Raw genomic sequence first — 6000 nt, 5'->3', positions numbered from 1 at the left:
CAGCGTGCCTGGGCCAGTGAAGAGGGCTGGTGCTGTCTTTGCTGGACCTTTCACGTGATCAATGCTGAGTTAGGGTTTCCTGTCTGGAAGCTCAGAGAAACTCAGCTCCATCTCTTCCTTCCAGAGGGAGAAGGGAACTGGAAAGAAATTAGCAATAGGAAATCCCACCCATGGGAGTCAGGGGACCACGAAATGCCAACGCAGGGTGCAGCGTGCTGCTTGTCAGGGACAAACCAAGGAAATCATGCCCCAGTGCCCAAGCAAAAAGATCAGGATCTTGGGCTGGGGATCTCCTGGAGTTTGGTTAGGTCTGTTGAATGGCTGAAACTCTGAAGCAGCATTGAAAGTGCAGTGCTGGTAATTTTGGTTGGCACATGGCAGGTACACAGGCAGAGTGGGAGATCCAGGTAACTTAGAGTGCATCAAGAAATAGTAATTGTGCTGTTGAGAGATTTCTTCACCTCGTACTGAAGAATTATGTTATTACAGACCTGATGCAATACACATTGAAGTCCAGGGGAGACTTAACACTGCACTCAGTGTGCTTTGGATCAAGCTTCAACATCCCGCTTACTAATTCACAGCAACCATGTTCCCTTTCCACACCAAACACATGCTAATACCAGCCCATATTTCCTGCAGCCACCTGCTGCCCCATCACTCCTCAAGCTCACAGCAGCAAGGCTGTGGGGCTGCCTAGCTGCCTGCTGCTGGTGCAACCCCATACTCCATACACCCCAAAATATTCACCCATCTCCAGGCACAGTCTGAGACATCAACCAGAACACCAGCCAGGCTTGGAAATAGCTCTCTGCAAATTTAAGAAGTCTGAGAGATTTTTGTGTTTATAAAAAAGAGAAATCAGGTGAAATAAGCCTGAGAGACTTACCTTGCATTTAGACCTGGATTATTGTTTGTGCTGTTTTTCCTCTCCATTCTCCTGCACACATATGGTGACGGGGGGTAAAATGGGGGAAAATAAGAGCTGTAAGAAGTGTAATTGATGGCAAAAGAGGTCCAAATGTGTGCACCAGATCCAGACAGTCTCCAAAATGTAATCCTTGTTTGTCTATATGATGGGAATAATTGCCTTCCTCACAGGGGTACTGGGAAGATCAATAAATAGTTAATGTTGGTCTAGGGAAATGCACAATGCCTGCAGTGTAAATCAGAAGTAACCCATTGAAATGCATGTAGTTACATATGGATAGACCCAATGTAAAAATGAGCAGATGCAATTTCCTTAAAGAACAGTGGTAGTTGCCCTGTAAACACTTTCTCCTGTGCGTGAGGCAGAGAGTGGACTTCAGACAAGATTCTGTGCTGGTGTAAATCTGCATCATTTAATTGACACTGCTGGCAGTATATGAGCTTAAACAAGAGCAGGCTCCAGCCCCTGGTATCTGCTGGCCACAGAGCCTTTAACCATGCCTGTAGCTTTCCCTTTGCACACTCTCCTTATTCTGGCTTCAAATATCTCTATTCCAGAGACCCCAGTATCTCATCGGTGTTTTATTTTCAACAGATTAGAACAGGCAACACCAGTGTGGGGGTTAGTTTTTAATTGTTCATATATTTTTCAACTGTCATGCCCTCAAGGTTTCATACTAAGTTTTACAGAGTTATTCTGGAGAAAGTACCTGTTCCCTATGCATAAGGCCAGCTTCTCCAAAGGAAAACACGTACAGCTTTCGGTGCAGACACCTCTAGCCATACCTCTGAAGTATGTCTATGATGATCTATTCCAGCTTGTAATATTAGGGAATAATACAGCAATTTCTGTGATACTGTAAATTCTAGTCAAGAAATGAAATGCTGAGGGATAGTGATTAAACTGGAGCAGCTGTGAAGGGTGCTCAGTGGAGATGAGGGGTGAGGACAGTGTCTTGCTTTGGTCCAGCCAGCCAGGCTGAGTCTGTGCATCCTCTAGGAACATGAAGGCAGGTGATGGCCCACAAAAGGCATTTTTGCCACAATCAGGGCAGTCTCTAAGGAGATAAAGGAGCAAAAATTCCTGTGAATCTAAGCTGAGCCAAAGGACTGTTGTAAAAGGGGGATAAGGAGAATATAAATAGATGCCTGGTCTGAGCAGAGGTGTTGAGCACTCAGCCCCTGCAACCCCACAGCCTGGAAACCTGATTAATCCCCACAGGTCTTCTAAGGGAAGAAAGGAGCCATTTCCAAAGGGATTCTCCTTCCCCCCTTTTGTCTGAGTGGAAATACAAATGTATGAATACATACATTTGCCTGTATGTATTCCCCCAGGGAGTGGCAAAGGGGAGGCTTGCACATGTGAGTGCAGAGAAGTGATCTCCTGAAAGGATACCAAGGCTGCATATTTTGATTGCCAGCTCTGTAGGCTGCTGTTTGATTTTCCTCTCCTGCTCAGGTATGGGCACTTTGAGGGAAAGCTGGGAAGCAGGAAACAAATAGCAGTGCTTTTCACAAAAGTTATCTACAGTGGAACCTCTGTCAGTCCTCTGCAAGATTGTATTTACAGAGGACAGCCTCTTACCTGTTAATGTCCCTTTTATCCTGCCACGCCATTGTGTTTGCTGTCTGACCAAGTGTTACTGCTGCTCTGGCAGCCAGAGGTATGAGGAGGATGAAGAAGAGTAAGAAGGTGAACCCAAACTCACCTAAAATACATTCCAAGGGACTCCAGCAAGGCAAAGCATCAGCATCACTCCACACTGGGGCTGGCCCTGAAGCCAGGGTGAGGTGGACCATGGGAAATCGCCCCCCAGCTGAGGAAGAGTGTGGCCACCAGCAGCAAGTTTCCCACTGTCACGGCTGAGACATAGCTTAGAGGCACCACCTCAGACACCAGAAAGAGCAGCCTCTCACTCACTCAATGCTTGCCTCTCTGCGGAGAACGATAAGCCAGATTGCTTTTTTGTGATGTGGACATCTGACCACTGGGAGCTGTCTGGAAACTGCACTAATTTCTTGCAAGGCTCTGAACCAGCCTCAGCCAGGAATAACTTTCAATCACTGCTGACCTGAGCTGCATTTGGACTGGCAACTAGGGGGTGGAAGGCAGTATATGTCCCTTCTCCAATTCAAACCTATGAGCTATCAAATGCCCCATGGGACTCTGAAATTCATGCAACATATCTATTAAAGCATGCAGAGGTTTGCACTCACGCAGATGAGTGTGTGGTCAGGAAGTGTGCCCATTTCTGGATTGACTGAGAAAAGAGGGAATTCCTCTGACCCAGTGTAAATCAAGGAATCGCAGTTAGAAGCAGCGATTAGATGCATTTCAAACACCTGTTAATGACAGGGAAGGATCTGAAGGGAAGCAGCAGAAGTTTTTAGCTAAGATGAACTGGCTGGATAGGCAGGGATCTGCTGGCTTTCCTGAGGAAAAGGAGACAGGAGGCAGAGAGTGGGAGTGGAGGTGTGTATTCCAGGTAGGGAGAGGAAGAAAAGCCTGGCACATTTGCCAGTAGCAAATTGGGCTCCCGCATGGTCTAATTCCTGCTTCACCACAGACTGCTAACACAGCTTGGATAAAAAGGGAAAAAGGGAGAAAAAAATCTATGCAGGAGGCTGCAAGAGCACATAGAGTCTGTTCTGAGCTCCTTCCACAGGCAGACAGAAATCAATAAATCAATAGGAAATGTTCGCTGGCTGTAAAATGGGTAGAGAAGCCAGTGTCAAGCTGCTTTAAGATGGATGGACAGTAGGTTTGCAGTTTGCAGAAAGGCTAGAGGTGACTATCACCTTGAGATGGGATCAGCGGCCAGCAGCCCAGCAAGGCTTTGAACCTCGAGTTTATGATTAAGGGCTGGGGCACGGATTGAAATACTCCAGTGTCCCCTGTACAGCCCTCCCGGGCTCTGCTGGCTCTCCTCCTCGGCGGCACCGGTGCGCTGGCAGTGGGGCCCGGCAGCTGCCGGCACTGGCCCTGCTGTGCCACTTCATTGAAGTCGAGGCTACAGAAGACTGAATAAAAATTGACTAGATGCCTGGTGGTAGTGAGGATTGATTGAAGACGGGCAGGGGTTTTCTACCCCACAGTTGGATTTTTTCCTTCCTATGAAGGATTTGACATAATGTAGACAACAATTCCTATTCAGAGTATTGCACCTTCATTCTGTCCTTAATGAGACAAGCACCAGGACACGAAGCAGTGCCAATGTTGCTTAGGGAAAGCTGGCATGAGTGGCATCCTTCTTTTCTTTTAAAGGCAAATTACTTGCAGGGGGTGGGACAGCTGTACTTGCAGCAGGCTTGCTGTGTGTCTCCATGTGGCCATTCAGGTCCAGAGGGTGACTGCTCTTCAATGCGTATTTTTCAAATGCAGAGATGATCTTCACTGTAGTGTGGCTCCTGCAGAGACAGACAAGCAGTCTAGCTTCAGGCTTCCCCACTTCCACAGCCTTCCCTCCAGGACTTGCATTTCTTTCGGTTTCCATGAACTGCTGCTTATCCTGTTCTTTGAGGATAGATGTGCCCTCTTAACCTCTTGTAACCGAGACTCTCTTTTCATAGCCCTCAGAAGCAACAGATTTGGGGCCAGCTTCTTGTTCTCACCAAATAAAACTATTGCGATACCACCATTGCCACATGTATTGGGCATTACTATTGCTTCTGTGCAGGTCTGCTGAAAGGTGTGCCCATCACCCAGATGCCCAATACTGGGCAGGATCTTAGGCAATGCAGTGAGGGGGATTTCTGCCCAAGGCTAGCATTATACCAGATTCCTTTCTTTCATTTATCTGCAGGTTTTCCAAGACAGACTTCAGCTTGTATGTGCAGCATACACAGATGAAGTATAAAGGGTAGAAAAACTCCCAGGTTCTTTACTTACATTTAGTAGCTTAAGTTCATGTATTGACAACTAAATGTATATATTGAATTAGTATGCTTTGGTGCTAATAGTCTGACTTCAAGGAACTATACCCAAGAAATTTAAAGTTTAGTTTACAAGGTTTTTCTTTCATTCACTCTGGTAAGTCAACAGTCTGCTCTTTTTAAATAGAATTTGGGCAAGAAAATGCCAGATTTTGTGCATACATTATAATAGAATAAAAATTGAAGTCCCATTTGGTGAAATGGGACATGGTATGTTCCCTAAATGCTCCCCAGAAGTTACATGTCACATTTTTGTAATGCTAGTTAATCAAGAATTCCATTCTCTGGAGTGTTTTCTGATTCTTTATTTCACTCAGATTTACTAAGTCTTACAGTGAAACTCCCATTAACAAGCTCAACTAGGGCTCTGCAAGTCCAACAGCAATCTGAAACTGGGCACTCTGAGAGCATGAGGTAGTCGAGTGATTTTGGATAGAGAAGCCACAGAGATACTGTCTGGGGAGATCAGCAGGAGACAAAATGGGCTTGCTTGGCATAATGGAAACCATCTGTGAAGAGATTTTTGTCTAGTTGCCCACTTGTGAAAAACAGGAAATTCTGGAAAATTGGTATCATTGCTTTGGACTTCAATATCTGTCATATTGGGCTGTGCTGACCACTAACACTCTTTTGAGGAGAGAATAGGAGCATCCTACACCAGGCAAAAGAAAGGGAAAAGGCTACAAAAAGCCAGGTGCTCTGGCACTGCCCCTTCCTACAGGTTACATATGCAGGCCAGCTAGCTGGCTCCACAATGCTCTGATTTATTCCAGGAATGTTTATGGAAAGCTGCATGAATGCCACACATCGAAGCACAGCTTGGCATTTGGTGTCCAAAAAGGCAGACCTAGATGCACCAGCTATGGTTATTGGAGAAAGATCAAAATAAAAACCCCTCCACTTGTTAGTACTGCAAAATAATAAAAAGGAGCCGGAATAAAACCAACTGAGTAAATTAACTAATATAGAGTGCTAACAGTGGTGAAAGGGAAGGTTTGCTCTCCTTTAATTTCCTGTTAGTTTTCTGATTTAGCCTGTGTGATCCTCTGCAAAATATCCACTTGCTGTAAGAAATATAAGAAATGAGAAAATACATTAAGGGGGGGGAAATCTGCTTAATCTCTGTTGGATGGGCCA

General features: G+C 45.6%; 1 long non-coding RNA gene across 1 annotated transcript in view; it reads right to left on the bottom strand.

The window, feature by feature from the left end:
- Positions 1 to 828: 828 nt before the first annotated feature.
- LOC133208984 (uncharacterized) overlaps positions 829 to 6000 on the bottom strand; it is a 29438-nt gene continuing 24266 nt past the window's right edge. The window contains exons 2-3 of the long non-coding RNA XR_009724547.1: positions 2640 to 4338; positions 829 to 1926 (exon numbers count right to left, since the gene is read on the bottom strand). This is a non-coding gene — a long non-coding RNA (uncharacterized LOC133208984). The remainder of the gene's footprint in view (positions 1927 to 2639; positions 4339 to 6000) is intronic.

This window comes from Neopsephotus bourkii, unplaced genomic scaffold (genome assembly GCF_033783945.1).
Source record: "Neopsephotus bourkii isolate Nb327-2 ecotype Australia unplaced genomic scaffold, CSIRO-AGI_Nbou_v1 NB_318, whole genome shotgun sequence".
NCBI lineage: Eukaryota > Metazoa > Chordata > Aves > Psittaciformes > Psittacidae > Neopsephotus > Neopsephotus bourkii.
The sequence above is the reverse complement of the archived record's forward strand: the minus strand, read 5'-3'. Positions and strand labels throughout refer to the sequence as shown.